We start from the raw sequence: 16,981 nt of genomic DNA, 5'->3' as shown, positions 1-16,981 counted from the left end.
CCGAGCTGTATCTTCAGGTCTATAGAAATCTTCCTTTTTTGGAAGGAGTAAGGGGGATCCCTAGTTGTCTATAAGTACTTGCTTCTGATCTTATAAAAGCTAGGTTTCATTGTTAAATATTTGATACCTAAGCATAAAAATCTTTAGGTGAGCTGCTTTTGTAGGTGTTTTCTTCTGACTGTTAACTGTGGGTACAGCTTAGCTGAGTGCAGGCTGTTATGAGATGCTGATAACTGACCTACAAAGCATCATCACAGATTCATTAAAAAAAAAATAAAATCTCATGTCTCAAAAATCATTATCAGGCAATTCATTATCCTTTTCCCCTTGCATCACAGTGATGATTTCCATCAATCTTCATTCAACCACTTTTCTTTCCTCCTCTATAATGCAAAGATCATTGCTAATGACACTACTCTCTCAGAAGTTGCCCCTGAACTGCATTTGGCTGCTTCTGGAGGGCAGTAGTTAAGATTCAGTGCTGTTGCTGCAGTGGTCTAAGTGCTAAACCTAATCTTGTACATTTTTGTGGGATGGCTTGAAGGAGGGAACATTACCCTAATGTTTCAGTACCCAGTCGGTTTTACATTGTCAATTTACTCTTAGCGTTAGTAGTTTGGTGGTAGAGACTACCAGGGCAAACCTGCAGAGGAACTATCAAGGCCATGGGAGAAGAACTGAGGAAAGAAGGTTGTCAGTCTGGGAAAAAATCCAGAATCAGCTGAATTGCACTGAAAACTAAAGGGAAGACATATTAACTGACCACATTCCATCCATTTTTAGGAGACAGTTGTCTAAACTTGCATATGCTTGATCTTATCTATCAAAGAATTAGCCTGGAGTGAAAAGAGGGGGAGAACAGAGAAGGAGAGCTTTGCACAGTGCTTTTATTCCTGTGAAGTGTGGGAGAGCAGAAAGAATTCACCAGAATATATCGGGAAAGGCTGGAGAAATAAATGGAAAACCTCAGAGGGGTAGTGCTACAAGGGTAGGAAGAGTGAAATAGTATATGTTTTCATAGTCAAAACAAAGACATGGAAGGAGATGGTGTGCTGGTGTCAAATCTCTAGAAAGCAATTGTCTGTATGTCTGGATGATTAAGCAGGGTGATGGGACGTTCTAGCAAAATGCTGTAATCAGAGCTGAGCTATAGTGAAGGCAGAAAAGAGGTTGAGGCTGTTTTTGCACACTTTCATACCTCTAAGCTTGGTTGAAATTTGCAAGAAGGGTTAAAATAATATAGGTTAAAATAATCATCTTTAAGCTGACAGGTTAAAATAATGATCTTAATGTTTTTTATGGTCTGAATTAAAGTCCTGTGGTGTTTCTGTGATATTTTGGAGCTCTACACAGTGACAATAGGTAGATTGTACAATTTCCTAGTTCTTTGACAAAGCAAAGTGTAAGAAGCTGCCTGAGTAAGAGGAAAACTTTTGTCTGTTATGTTCATTTATTATTATATTCAATTTAAAAACAAAACAAAACAAAACAAAACAAAACAAAACCACTTCAAGACTCTTTATGTATTCTGGTACAAACACCAACCTTGATGTTTGGTAGGATTATTGCCCCATTTAATTTTCCCATTTTGCTAGACTTCCCTGCTGAATCTCCTGCTGACCTGTTCTTTTTGTGAAGGTGAAGGAGACACAGGTGCTAAAATATGCAAGAACTTTGAGAACAGCCTTAACAGCTTGAACCCTATGAAAAATGGAGCAAGCCATGATTTGCTGTAGTGCTTTATATTAACCTATTTTTCAGAAACTCAAAAAATGTTGAAGAAAAGTGTTAGGTACTGAGATGCTTTTAGAAGTGTATTTCAGGCCAGAAATAGTTCAGTGTAGAGCTTCACAGTGTGAACTATAGTCTGCAGATGGATAAAATTCCAGAGGGACCATTAAGTGTCCTGTTTCAGTGAATGGTGGAGTTTTTTGGTAGCAGGGGAGGGGGCTACAGCGGTGGCCCCCTGTGAGAAGCTTCTCGAAGCTCCCCCAGCTCCAAGTCAGACCCATCTCTGCACCAAACTGAGCCAATCAGCTGAGCCTCTGCGATAACGTATTTAAGAAGGGACGTGGTGACGGGCAGTGGGACTTGTGAGGAGGAGTTGCTGCAGCTGCATGAACACCAAGGTCAGTGGAGGAACGGAGGAATAAAGGAGGGGGGAGGTGTGCCGGAGCAGAGACCCCCCTGTATCCTGTGGTGAGACGGCAGGGCGGGCCCCCTGCCACTCATGGAGATCTACGGTGGAGCAGACATTGATTTATGGCTTGTGAGGGGCCTCATATGACCAATTAAGGAGGTTGCACCCAAAGCCAGTGGGAAGAAGCAGCCCCAGCTGCTGTAACTCAGCGCTGGAAGGATTGCAGCATGCGGGGGTGTCCCACGCCGGAGTAGCTCAGGAAGGGCTGCAGCCGTGGGAGGGAATCCAGTTGGAGAGAATTGGTGTCCCATGCCAGAGCAGTGAGGGAAACGCTGCAGCCCATGGGAAGGACTTATGTTGGAGAAAGTTTGTGGAGCACTGTCTCCTGTGAGAGGGGACCCTCAAGCAGATCAACACTCCCACCTAATTTGGTCATATCTGCAAATTTACTGAGCGTGCACTCAATCCCCTAATCCAGATCATTGATAAAGATATTAAACAGAACTGGCCTCAATACTGAGCCCTGGGGGACACCACTTGTGACTGGCCACCAACTGGATTTAACTCCATGCACCACAACCCTTTGGGACCAGCCAGCCAGCCAGCTTTTTTATCCAGTGAAGAGTACACCCATATAAGCCATGAGCAACCAGTTTCTCCAGGTGAATGCTTTGAGAGATGGTGTCAAAGGCTTTACTAAAGTCCAGGTAGACAACATCTGCTTCCTTACCCTCATCCACTAAGTGGGTCACCTTGTCATAGAAGATGATCAGGTCAGTCAAGCAGGATCTGCCTTTCACAAACCCATGCTGACTGGACCTGGTTGCCTGGTTGTCCTGTATGTGCTTCATGATGACACTCAGAATGATCTGCTCCATAACCTTCCCTGGCAATGAGGTCAGGGTAGCAGGCCTGTAGTCCCCTGGATCCTCCTTCCAGTTTGCCAGGACTGATAAATGATGGAAAGTGGTTTGATGAGCATTTCTGCCAGCTCCTTCAGTAACCTTGGGTGGATTGCATCAGGCCATATAGACTTGTATATGTTTAAGTGGTGTAGCAGGTCGCTAACCGTTTCCCCATGGATTATGGGGACTTAATTCTGCTCCCCATCCCTGTTTTACAGATCAGGGGGCTGTGTATCCAAAGAACAACTGGTCTTACTATTAAAGACTGATGCAAAGAAGACACTAATTAGCTCAGCCTTTTCTTCAGCCTTTGTGACTCTGTTTCCCCCTTCATCCAATAAAGGATGGTGATTCTTTTTAGCCCTCCTTTTGTTGTGAATGTATTTTCAGAATTTTTTTTTTTTGTATTGCAGTAGCCAGATTAAGTTCTAGCTGGGATTTGGCCCTTATAATTTTCTCCTTGCATAACCTCACAATATCCTTGTAGTCCTCCTGAGTTGCCTGCCCTTCTTCCAAGGTCATAAACTCTTTTTTTTTCTGAGTTCCAGCCGAAGTTCTCTGTTCAGCCAGGCCAGTCTTCCTCCCTGCCAGCTTGTCTTTCAGTACATAAGGATGGCCTGTTTCTGCACCTTCAACATTTCCTTCATAAAAAATGGAATCATCAATGAGATCACTTTCCACATGCTTGCATCTAAAGGTAGTCTGATGGTACCTGGGGTATTTCAGCAGCCATAAGTGTAAAGTAAAAACAACCCTCTTTAAAACATCTTCAAAGGCTAAATGGCCAACTGTGAAGAGAAAGGAACATAAAAAGTGAAGAATTTTTGCAGTGAATTATGGATTTTGTAACAACTGCTCAGAGGTATGAATTTTAGGATGCTTTACCTTGGAATGTAACTTTGCACAATGAATATTCAAGATTTTAATGGAATGAAAAAACAATGGGATTAAATTTTAATGTGATGAAAAAACATTTTTGTAATTAAAAGGTTGTCTCAAATAGGCAATTTTCAAGAGGAAAAATCTTACTTGTCTTATGTGTTTGAAAAATATTCTCAGTTGAGATTTACCTATCTATGGGGAGATAACTGGAGGCAGGGGGAATGTGCTGGTGGCTTTTAATTTTCATTTGACAATGATCCCTGAAAAGAAGGTAGAAACGTTACTCTGACAGCAGTTAATGCTTAATACTAATTTACAAAAATCCTGCCAGGAAAAAAAAAAAAAAAAAAAAAGAAAAGCATTAATTGTATATTTGATTACCCAGAGGAGAGATAGAAGATTTCAGGCAGTAATTGGAAACACAGAACATACCCAAGTGTCCTGGGTCTAAGTGAGTGGTGGGTTTTTTTGGTGGCAGGGGAGGGGGCTATAGGGGTCGCCCCCTGTGAGAAGCTTCTCGAAGCTCCCCCAGCTCCAAGTCAGCTCCATCTCTGCACCAAACTGAGCCAATCAGCTGAGCCTCTGCAATAACGTATTTAAGAAGGGACGTGGTGACGGGCAGTGGGACTTGTGAGGAGGAGTTGCTGCAGCTGCGTGAACACCAAGGTCAGTGGAGGAACGGAGGAATAAAGGAGGGGGGAGGTGTGCTGGAGCAGAGACCCCCCTGTATCCTGTGGTGAGACGGCAGGGCGGCCCCCCCTGCCACCCATGAAGATCTACAGTGGAGCAGACACTGATTTATGGCCTCTGTTTTTCACCTGGATGATCAAGGTTCTGTGCCTGAAGAAGGCCGGGGTCTCATGGGAAAAGGTAGCCCAGCTGCTGTAATTCAGTGCTGGGAGGATTACAGCATGCGGGGGAGTCCCACGCCGGAGCAGCTCGGGAAGGGCTGCAGCCGTGGGAGGGAATCCAGTTGGAGAAAGTTAGTGACCCATGGCGGAGCAGTGTAAGGAAATGCTGCAGCCCATGGGAGGGACTCACATCAGGGAAAGTTTGTTGAGGACTGTGTCCTGTGAGAGGGTGGCCATGATGGAGCAGGGGGAACAAGTTCCAGAAGCTCCCCCCACTGAAGATGGAAGAAGTGGCTGCACTGACTGCACCCCCCCATTCCCTGCCCCCTGCAACGCTGAGGGGAGGAGGTAGGGATATCGGGAGCAGAACTGAGCCCAGGAAGAAGGGAGGGGTGGGGGGAAGGTGTTTGCAAGATGTGGCAATGCTTCTTACTGTCCTACTCTGTTAAGCGTTGTTAGTGTCTGTAATAAACCTATGTTCTTTTTTTCTTCCCCTAATGAGTCTGCCTTTTGCTTGTGCCCATAAAGGGGGATTTTTTCCCCATCCCAGTCCTATCTCGAACCCCAAGCCTGGCACATTTGTCCCTTCTCATTGCCAGAAGTGAAGGGCGAGAGTGTGGCTGCATGGTGGTTGGCTGCTGACTAGGCTCAAACCACGACACCAAGGTATCTTTTAAAGACAACTTAGAAAAACAAACCAAAAATAATAGGTATCTGCAGTATTCTGCTTGCACAAATGAGAAGTTTTCTTGTATCTTTGATCTGGGAAGTCCATATTTAATCCTGATCTGGGGTGAGATGGTAGTAATCCTGACTGATGAATCAACAGGAGCTTAAATTTCCTTTAGAGGGAAAGTCCACAATGCTCTTCACTGGGGCAATTTCAACACAGTAAGTAATCATTCCTATTAAAGCTCCTGTTGAGACAGACTGTTTTCTCTGATTGGAAGACTAAATCTGTCCTTAATCATCCAGATAAGATGACATCACCAGGATGCTATAAACTGTCTGAAAGATTAAATGCCCACTATCAAATGCAAGCCTAATTTTGAAGTTGGAAAACCAAAACACTGCCTTTTTTTAGTTCTGTGATCACCATTAGTTAAAATGAACCATAACTAAATGCTATAGATGAAAATAAAAAAAAATCTGTATTAGAATGTGAGCTAAATATAGTGAGATTTTGTTTGGACTTAGTAGGTAACTGCTTTCTTGAAGAAATGTTCTTGGACAATTTATGGGAAGATGCTCTTCTGTACTTAGTCCCGGGTGACACTGAAGATTTACCTCAAGATATATTACTGGGTTACCTCTGTAGGAAAAATCACAATACAGTTAGGTTTATAACTGTAATAGGAGAAAAGAGGTCAAATAAATCACACATGCAGAATTTCTCCGCGTAAATCCATCATGTGTTTTAATTATGTAAAAATGAGGCAGTCCAAAAAGCAAGAAGCCTACAAGCAAAGTGATTCAATAAAACAATGTCTGACTCATTAGAAGACTTGGGTAGCTATTGTAGAGGAAAGGTTGATGTTAAGAAATGAGAAGCCTGCTTAAATGCAGAGGACAAGGCAGCCAATATATGATGGACTGATCAACTGGAAACAGGAGTGTAAGATGGTTTCAAAAAACACTTTGCTAGGGAAACTAAAGGTAGTAGTGAAAAGTTCCCTAAATGCATTGAAAGCAGAAAGTCATCTAGGAAACCAGTGAGACCACGTGAGAAAAAGGTGTCAAAGGGGTACTTGGGTGATGCAACTGTGACAGAGAAGCTCAGTAAATTCTTTGTGTCAGTTTTTACTGCTGAAGATATTGAGGAAAGTCTCAAGCACACAAGAAATTCTTTGTAACACAGGGGTCAAAAAACAGGTTATCAAAGCAATGAAGAATGATTTGTTTATAAATAATTGAAAATTGAGGGCATGTAAAAGGCTCTTCAGTTCAGAAATGGGATAAAAACTGCATGTAAGCTCAGCCCAAGGAAATTTTATTGAAAATTATTTTTTTTTTTCCTTAAATCACTGAGTCAATCAGCTGCCCAACCAGATTACTAAGGGAATTGACCCATTTTTAGATGGAGGTAGAATCCCTTCTAAAAAAACATGTTCCAGCCACGCACAAGTTACTGTGTTCAGAGCAGAGATACACAGGTGGCTGTCCATCATAGCTGAGGTAGTGCCAGGCTACGTTGTCTTGCAGTGTCCCTTTGACCTCTTAATTAGGAATGTGTTGAAGAAGTGTGCAGATCAAACAACAGCTGTTAAAACACAAGTAGGTGGTGCAGAAATATCTGTCTGCAGCCAGTGCACTTGAAGATTTAGTCTATATTACATGCTGGCTTCTGACTGTCACTTGATTAATCTATCTCCAGCATTCTCTTGGAAACAGAAGACAGAGGAGCCAGCTTGATTAAAGGAAACCCATGCAAGTGTTGAACCACATGGAAATGCAGTAGAAATAAGCCACCCAGATGGAGTGGCGTTCACTTGAGGGACCTGAGCACACATCTAAGCATTGTCTGTTTGGACAGCATGGCTTCTCTGAAAGGAAATCCTGTCTGACTAAACTGTGGATGTACCCTGAGTGGGTCAGAAAGGATACAGATAAAGGCGTCTAGTGGCTTTTCAGAAAGCTTTTGATGAGGCTTTGCACCTAAGTTTATTAAAGCATGTGAGCTGCCACAGGGTTGGAGCAATTAGTTGTCCATGCATGGGAGGCAGAAGTGGATCTTGGAAAGTGAGGAAAGTTTTGGAAGCTGTTTGGGTTTTGGTGGATGTCCTCAGGACAAAATGCAGAACAGTAATCTTTCTTTGTCTGAGAATATGAAAGGAAGCCCCATTTGTTTGCAGGCATTTTTAAAAAACACAAGTAAACTTTGGTATAAGACACCTTTAAGTAATCAGTGGCCTAGAGGATCTATATTTTGGCAGTTCTCACATACTGGGAAGCCTGATTGTCACCCTCAGGGATATTTATAATATTATTATAACAAATTATGAGAAAGAGGGTAATTATTATTGGCAGGTTCAAAATCCTTTGGAGGTTATAAAGAAAAATGACAAATAAAACTCCTTGCTCTGTACCTTATGTCTCATGTCAGACTGAACAACCTGAATTATTTTAATCTCTTATTTGTACTTACTGCCTTGGACTCTGGTAATGGATAAAGATGGAGGAAATAATCTTGAGAGCTCAATTAATAATTATTATTGGATGAAACATTTTAATTCAAACATCGCTGTTGAAAGTAGATCCATGATTTATAACATTTTATAATATTCTTGACTGTATTTAAAGATATGTCTGTGGGTTGAAATGTATTTTCTATTGGCTTGCACTTTGGGTTGGTGAAACTATTTTAGTGAAGATTGAATATCTGTATTCTTTTCCTTCTTCCTTTCCTGATTAGATTGTTTCTCTCTTCTACTACAACTCATCTGGTTCTGTTACCAGTCCAAAGTAATAATGATTGGAAACTGTCCTGGGTTGAGTGAGTGGTGGAGTTTTTTTGGTGGCAGCGGAGGGGGCTATCGGGACAGCCCCCTGTGAGAAGCTTCTCGAAGCTCCCCCAGCTCCAAGTCAGCTCCACCTCTGTTTGGAAAATTGAGTCATTCAGCTGCGCCTCTGCGATAACGTATTTAAGAAGGGACGTGGTGACGAGCAGTGGGACTTGTGAGGAGGAGTTGCTGCAGCTGCATGAACACCAAGGTCAGTGGAGGAACGGAGGAAGAAAGGAGGGGGGAGGTGTGCTGGAGCAGAGACCCCCCTGTATCCTGTGGTGAGACGGCAGGGCCCCCCCCCCTGCCACCCATGAAGATCTACGGTGGAGCAGACATTGATTTATGGCCTGTGCGGGGCTTCTGCTTGGTATAATCAAGGTGCTGTGCCCAAAGAAGGCCGGGGTCTTGTGGGAAAAGGCAGCCCCGCTGCTGTAATTCAGCACTGGTAGGATTGCAGCATGTGGGCGAGTCCCACACCGGAGCAGCTCGGGAAGGGCTGCAGCCGTGGGAGGGAATCCAGTCGGAGGAAGTTAGTGACCCATGATGGAGCAGTGTAAGGAAACGCTGCGGCCCATGGGAGGGACTCATGTTGGAGAAAGTTTGTTGAGGACTGTGTCCGGTGAGAGGGGGGCCACGATGGAGCAGGGGGAACAAGTTCCAGAAGCTCCCCCCATCAAAGATGGAAGAAGTGGCTGCACTGACTGCACTCCCCATTCCCTGCCCCTGCGCCACTGGGGGGATGAGGTAGAGATACCGGGAGCAGAGCTGAGCCCAGGAAGAAGGGAGGGGTGGGGGGAAGGTGTTCTCAAGATGTGGCAATGCTTCTCATTATCCTACTTTGTTATGTGTTGTTAGTGTCTGTAATAAATGTATATTCTTGTTTTTCTTCCCCTAACGAGTCTGCCTTTTGCTCGTGATCATAAAGAGGAATTTTTCCCCATCCCAGTCCTAACTTGAACCCCAAGCCTGGCTCTCTGTCCCTTCTTATTGCTGGAAGAGAAGGGAGAGAGAGTGGCTCTGTGGCGGTTGGCTGCTAACCAGGCTCAAACCAGGACAGAAACTTTGAGCTAAATTTGGCCACTCTCAGCTGTACTTATTAGAAATAAATATGATTTTTTTGGTAGCTATCCATGTATGTGTCTTGGCTGCTAAGTGTAAGCAGAGGTTTTTTTACATATCTGATTGAAAGCAAAGTCTATGCTTCGGTTTAGGAAAGTAAATATCATGGGTTTTTTTGGTTTGTCTCAATACATAAAGAATAAGGAAAACCTGGAAATCAGTTTGATAATCCTAAAAAGGAGAAGGCTTTTATGAAGATGTGAGAAATTACTGACGTCTTGTATTACAGTGTCATTGCTCTGAGAAAGTCTAGAAAGTGCACTTTAAAATAACATACTTGCCATTTCCCAATTCTCAGACCGAAATATTTTAGACTGTAAGAGACAACTATAGTGTCTAGTCTGATTGTAATATATTATCCAGTAGTATCTGTATCAGATCCATAACTTCTGATTGAGCTGAATGTTTAGGTGAAGTACATCCTTTGCCACTGGGCCCTTGTGCCTTCTCATTTCACTTCACTGTCACTAGGTCTACTAAAGCTTAGATTTTTAAGTGCCTTTTTCAGTTGAAACCTCTGTTTTTATTGATTAAAACAGGAATTTGCTTTTTATAATAAAAATTTTAAAACTTGTAGCTGCCAGGGCTTCCTTAGATAGCAGTGCAGAGTGTTACAGTTTAAATTTTCCTGAGCAAGACATTGGACATTAAAAGTTTCTTCTCAAGTCCCAAGCTGCAGCCATAGGCTGGACAGTGGGTTCACATGGTCCAGTTTACTTAAATAGATTTCTTTGAATCATTGTGTTTATATAGAGCAGGATGTAGCCAAGAGCTTGCTATATGGTAGTGCACTCTGCATACTAAATGTCTAGAAGAACATCTCCATATCACGCATGTTCAAAATGTCTCTGTTCCTATTATATGAAAACTACTATTACAGTGTAGAGTTTAAGATGAAGTTTGAGACCTAAGATAGTCTCTTCTGGCTAATCCTCATGTAATAATTACTTCCAGGCTCACATTCTGCTTACTGTGGGGAGGCAGCTATATTTTAAAGAACATTTCTTGTGTGCAATACAGCTTCATGGTGTATTCTGTGCTAATTTAAACTCCTATAAATGAAAGCCAGCACCTGATTTGCTGACTGTAATAATTCAAAAAGGTTTTCTTTTAGGAAACATCTGCTTAAAAAAAAATGTTAGAATACAAAAGTTATGATGTTGTATGCTATAAAACCCATGAAAATTCAGAGTTTTGTTATTTGTTTTGTATTAGTATATCTCATGAATTAAAATTTTAATTCATTGCCACTTCCATTATGTTCCCATTACTCACTTTGTGTTAGCTGTCACACTCCTCAATCACCTATGAGCTGCTTTATCTTGCTAGAACGACACAAAGATCCAGGGATAAAAATAGCACATTTTCTGCTATTTCAGTGGCTTAAATCAGCTAACAGTAGAGTCCAACTGGAGCCAGAGTTAGTAAAAAAAGATGAAGGTTACTGGGAGCTGGGAAGGGGCAGTGGGGGCTTTCAGCAGCAGCATGTTATCAGGTCAGCCCAGCTGTCCGTGTCACCGCAACAGTAGCTATTGTCAGGAACTCCAAATTCTGAAAAACATGGTCAGACACTGCATCTGTCTGCTGCATTGCCAAGCTGCAGTTCTGATGCATTTATCATTTGACTCTTAGCTTTGATATCCTTAAAAACTTTGTCTTTAGTACATTATGCTTTTATTACTTAATCCTTGCTGTGTGGGACTACCAGGGAGAAAGAGGAATGTAATTCAGCTGGTCCGGTGTCAAAAATTGTTTTATTTTGCCATGTCATGCTATACTGCTTACTCTGCAAGTGTCTCTGTGTCATCCAAATGCCTCTTGGGGAGTCAGGCAGCTCATGCAGGCTCCTACAGCAGCTAGCAGCACTGTGGGAACAAGGGTCTCCTTTTCTGGCTGACACCCCCACCAAGTGCTGCTGTGACTCCACATCTTGGTTCACACACTCAGATACTTTGCTCCAGTGTTGAAATGCTGGAATTATCTGTTTATTTATGATGTGGAAAAGGAAATGACTGTGTTAAGAGAGCACTTGCTTTGGAGGTGTGTGTGTGTGCACAAGCACATATTTTTAGAGTGAGAGATCATGACAGAATTTAGTAACTTATTTTGCCAGGTGGTCTTTCTTCTGCTTTAGTGCTATTTTCACTTTGATATTTAACCATTGAAGAAAGAATTTGGAAAGAGTTTATGAGACAAGGTCAGAAAAGCTTGTTAAGCATGTGTCATGATTTGAGCCTGGTCGGCAGCCAATCACACCACAGCTGCTCACCCACCCTGCCCCCCAACCTGAGAATGGGGAAGGGAATTGGAGGGGTAAAGGGAGAATCACAGGTTGAGATAGAAACAGTTTAATAAGGGTAATTAAATGAAAACAATGACAGTAATAAAAAATGCAAACGGGCAATGTACAGCGTAATTGCTCACCACCCGCTGACCGATACCCAGCCCGTTCCCGGCCAGCGACCCCGAGATACCAAGATCCCGCAATCGCAATCCCGGGAGCGAGCGAGAGAGAGCCCCTTCCCGACCACCCCTCCTCTCTACAGTGAGCGTGGCGGTCCAAGGTATGGAATATTGCATTGCCCAAGTTGGGTCTGGTGCTCAGGCCGTGCTCCCTCCCTGCTCCCTGTGCCCTGGCGCACGGGCAGAACAGGGAGAGTTGGGGAGTCCTTGGAGTCTCAGTACCAGCTGGAAACAGCCGTGTGCTACCAGCGCTCTTCTCACACCAAACCCGAAGCCGAATCTAAAGCACAGCACTATTCTAGTTACCAAAAAGGAACATTAACTCTCTTCCAGCCCAAACCAGCACAGAATGTGGCAAAGATGCTAGTGGATTTTGGTTAGTGTTGGACTCTGTGTTTTCTCCCACATCATGAAATAAATTATGTTATCCTTAACACACAAGGGAAAAAATGCATTAATACTGAAGCATGTGATTGCACTGAATAAAAAGCCAAATGAAGTTGTGATATATTTTGTATTTATTTAAGTCCATCTTTAGATTAAGTATTCATTGTTTTGTGAATTCATTATAGGGGTTTATCACCATTTTCTTTAATTGCAGTGTAGATTCTGGACATACAGTCTACTGCTAGCAGGTTGATAAATGTTTCAAGTTTAGTGCCAACTGTAAATTAATTTTAGGGGCAATTCAGTTTCTCTGCTTTTGATTCCACTAGCTTTTGCAATCAGGTTATATCTAGATCAAGGGAAGATTGACACTTCATACTCTGATCAGCAATATATATGCTATAAAAAGTTGTTGAATGGATCTCTGGAATACAAGACAATGACTTCAAAGTACTTTCAGTAAATGTGTATCAAATGAAAACTAAGACAAATACATAAATGGATGAACGGAGATAAGTAAAAGCATATTTTTCAAAGTTGTCTTGCTTAATGTGGTTAAGTGTCTTAAAAATTTTGTTGTATTGGGCAGCAGTGGAGAAGACAGACTTAAAGTTATGTTTGTATATCCTAGCTGTTGACATATAAGTAAAGAATCCTATGCAGTAAGTTTATTTACAATTTTGCTGTTACTAAAAGGGAGTGGTTTCTAGAATTTAGTGGAAAAACTGTTACTGATTTTGTACTGTAAAATCTTTATTGCTCACAGTAATTAAACAGAACTATCTGGGGAAAAATGGATTTATGGATAAATTCTTTTGGACCAATTGGCATGCCCATATATTTGTACTCTGGAATAGCCCTGTACATATTATTGCCATAGTTTATTTGGAATTCTTGCTTTCCCATTACCCTAATGGTCTCAATTAGTTCTATTTTTCTCTGCATCAACAGAGCACTAACTTAATCTCATTTGGAGCTGACACATTATGCAGTCAACTCTCAAATAAGTTTTCAGAACTAAATAGTAAAATTAGAAAGTATACGAAGCATTACTTGGATATATAAATGCACACCTTGCATGAGTATTAAACTGCTGATGTATATTGTGTCTGTGTTCTGTGAACGTGAACTATTGCTCAAGACCAAAAACCAGGAAGTTTCTGTAATAAGCTGTGGAGCCTGGTGGTAGTGCCCCACATGATGTGGCAGTTGCTAGGGTAGCTAGCATTATTTGTGGATGCTGGATATAAGAATTTTTATTAAGTCGGAGATTTTTTATTAAGTCAGAGATTTTTTTCTTTCTTTCTTCCTTTCTTTCTTCTGTTTTTCTTGCTGAACAGAAGGATGACAAGCAGCACTCCATTTCCATCCTGGTTTTTGTGGTGATGCGTGTTGGGTGTTTGATCCCTACTTTAACAAATAGAGAGAGGCCTTCATAGGTGTGACCTCATTTATGTGCAAGTTATGTTGAATTTTAGAAGAGCGTATTTGACTTTTCCATGCTTTTCTGTGGCAGTAAATTTTACTTCTGCTGACAGCAGAAATGCTTTAGGCAGGATAAAATTAGCTGGAAAATGTTGAGCTCCATCACCCTGCTTCTTATTATCATTCACAGACTGATTTCATAGGAATCCAAAGCAAAAAAAAAAAAAACAGCATTTGCAAAAAGAGAATAAAACATAGCAATTTCATAGATTTTTACACTATCAGCTATGGAAAGAAAACAGTATTTCAGCTGTTCATTGCAAAAAAATAAGAGAGGACTACAATCAATGCAATGAGATTGCTTTTAATTTTTTCTATTTGACATCCAGCTACTATTCATTTTAAAGCATATTTGCAAGAGACTTCTCCTTAAAAATGGTACGTCTATTTCTGATCCTTTTCATAAAAATTGTACTCGCTGAGGACAATTTTTCACAAAAAAACAGAAAATATTTTTTTACTGTGAAACTGATAGAAATATGCTATTTGATACGATTTTATTATGCTATTTGATATTATTTTATTGCCAAGTCAGCATTTTTTTTTTGTTCTTTGATGAAAATAAGTTTAGAGGAAACTTGAAAAGGCCTATTATTTTCAGTGCAGCCTTAGCAACCAACCTGCTTGGTTTCAGAGGATATTGCAATTTGTTCTACTTGTGTGAAAACTAAATGTCACCATGGTTTCTTTAAATAATTAGTGAAATAATTGCCTTGCTTTTAGTCATTTTCCTCATATCATATGAAAAACAAAGCTTTTTGAAACTAAGCACCAGCATTATAAATGTATGTGAATTTAGCCATTACTCCTGGATGTAAGTGATCTTTTATTAAAGATATGAATACCTGCTGTTCCTGCTGGAGCCAGCAGGTCCAAATGTAAAGCATGGGTGAAAATTAGGTGATTTTAGGCATTAATGTCTGAAAAATGTAATTGACTTAAGTTGAAAAACTTTGCTTCTTTCAGAGCAGAGCTGGAGTCCTGAATCCTCCTTAAGTTTTGGAACCATTCAGATGACCCCAAACCCACTCACTGGAGATGTTATTTCTCTTGCTTTTAGGAATGATTGTTGATGTTTATAAAATAAAGGACATATTTCTGAAGAGAAATTAGAGACATAAAAAATATTTTTGAAAGATCTGAACCAAGGTGTTAATTGCCTTTAGGCATTATTGAAATCATTTTACAAGTTCAGTCTGAATTTACCAAACAGTTTTAAATGAAAACATTGCTGAAAGTGATTTCTTACAAAAATGGAGGAAGAAGTGCTGCATATTTACCCACTAACAAGTTCCTTAAGAGAGACAGAGTCTGCATATATAGGTCATCTGTCAGGATCAAAGCCTGAATTTTAAACTCTTCATGACAGATCTCGATTCTCAGTGCTATATTTAAAGGACATTGATAATTTTATAAAATAAATAAATTGAAGAACTAGTGTCATACTTAATGTAGCACTCTGCCGAACTGAAGATTAATTAACATAAAAAAGCACCTTAGGGTTTTTGTATAGGATATCTTATGAGAAGACATAGTTATGACAACATTTCCTATTTTAGATTGCACGTTCATTTGTTCCAGTGATTTTGTAAAGTAATTTCATACTAAGAGCAAGGAATGCCTAGAGATAGCTACAAAAATGTAGGCCAATGCAGGCATGATTTCTGTTAATTGACATTTTGTTGGATAATTTCCTTGCTTTGATGATATGAAACTTCTCTCTATTAGATGCTACCATCCCTCCCTGTTGTTTGCAATAATACAGGCCAAAAAAAATATCTTGTTTTGAAAGTTCCTTTTGCTTTGTCAAGCTACTGAATCGCTTTGTTAGGATTATTAAGGCACAAAAAACAGCTGTTGCTCTTAAGTGGTGTTTCCATGTGTATCCTAAATCAGTGAGAAACAGCTGAGACAATTTTTAAAATTATACTTAGAACAATTAGATGTCAGCACAACAGATAAAAAGGCTCACAATGAAGAAAGGTAATCATAACTTCTCTTTGGTACTTCCCCAAAAACGTGGTTTGATTGTGAATGTGACTGACTGGATTTCTAGATCTAACCAGCCATGATTTTGAGAGATCTGTTGTGGTTTAGGCCCAGAGGGCAGCTGACCACTGCAGTCCTCCGCTCACTCCTTGAAGGAGAATATGGAACAGGAATGGCTCAAAGAATCCACATAAGGACAGGGAGGAGTGGCTCACCCACTATGGTCACAGGCAAAAGACAAGACTCATTAGGGGAACAGAAAAGAATACATCACTTTAATTCAAATGCTAACAAAGACAACACTTAACAGCCAAAGTGGGGACAGTGAGAAAGAAGCCCAACCACATCCAAAAATACCTATCTCCCCCACCCCTTCAGCTCTGCTCCCATCTCTCTACCTCCTCCCACTGTGGTGCAGGGGACAGGGCATGGGGGATACAGCCACCTCTCTACTCCTTCCTTCTCGGGACAGGGGGTGAAGGCTGCACATTCCTCCCCTGCTCCAGGTAGCTCTCCTCTCACTATGGACAGTTCTCCACAAACCTTCTCTCCTCGCTGCAGACAGTTCTCCATAAGCCTCCTCTGGTATGCAAGTCCTCCCCACGGGCCGCAGCTCTTACCATGCTGTTCTGGAGTGGGTGACCCCTGTGTGTTGCAGTCCTCCCAGCACTGAACCACAACTGCAGGGGCCGCTTCTCCCCTCAGGGTCCCGGCCTACTTTAAGCACAGCCGCCTGTCCTGGAGTGGCTTTCTCCTCAGGCTTTAGGTCCACCTCTACTCCACCATGGCGTTCTGTGTGTGCCAGGGTGGGCAGCCCTGCCGTCTCACCACAGGACACAGCACTCTGCTCCAGAGCACCTCCCCATGTCCCTCTCCTTCCTTCTGCTGACCTCAGCATTCATCCTACTCACAAGTGCCAGCCATAGCTCAGGTTTCCCTTCTTAAGTATCTCTGAGGCGCAGCTGATTGTTTCAGCCCTGGCCAGAGGCGGGTCTAACTTAGAGCCAGGAGAGCTTTCGAGAAGCTTCTCACAGGGGCCACCGCTGTAGCCCCCTCCCCTGCTGCCAAACAAACCGTGCCACAGAAACCCAGCACTGTATCCTGCAAAACTGCATTCTTTTTCTATCTATGGCCTTGTCTCCTGTACAGTCTTGCAGAAATCTTACCACTTCTTTGCAAGAGGAGTGTGAAACAGAAGCGTGATGGAGAGGTTGCTATGATATCTACCTCAAGTGTGGGGGCAACCTAACCATGCTA

Source organism: Tyto alba, unplaced genomic scaffold (genome assembly GCF_018691265.1).
Source record: "Tyto alba isolate M040663 unplaced genomic scaffold, T.alba_DEE_v4.0 Super-Scaffold_13, whole genome shotgun sequence".
Classification (NCBI taxonomy): Eukaryota; Metazoa; Chordata; class Aves; order Strigiformes; family Tytonidae; genus Tyto; species Tyto alba.
The sequence above is the reverse complement of the archived record's forward strand: the minus strand, read 5'-3'. Positions refer to the sequence as shown.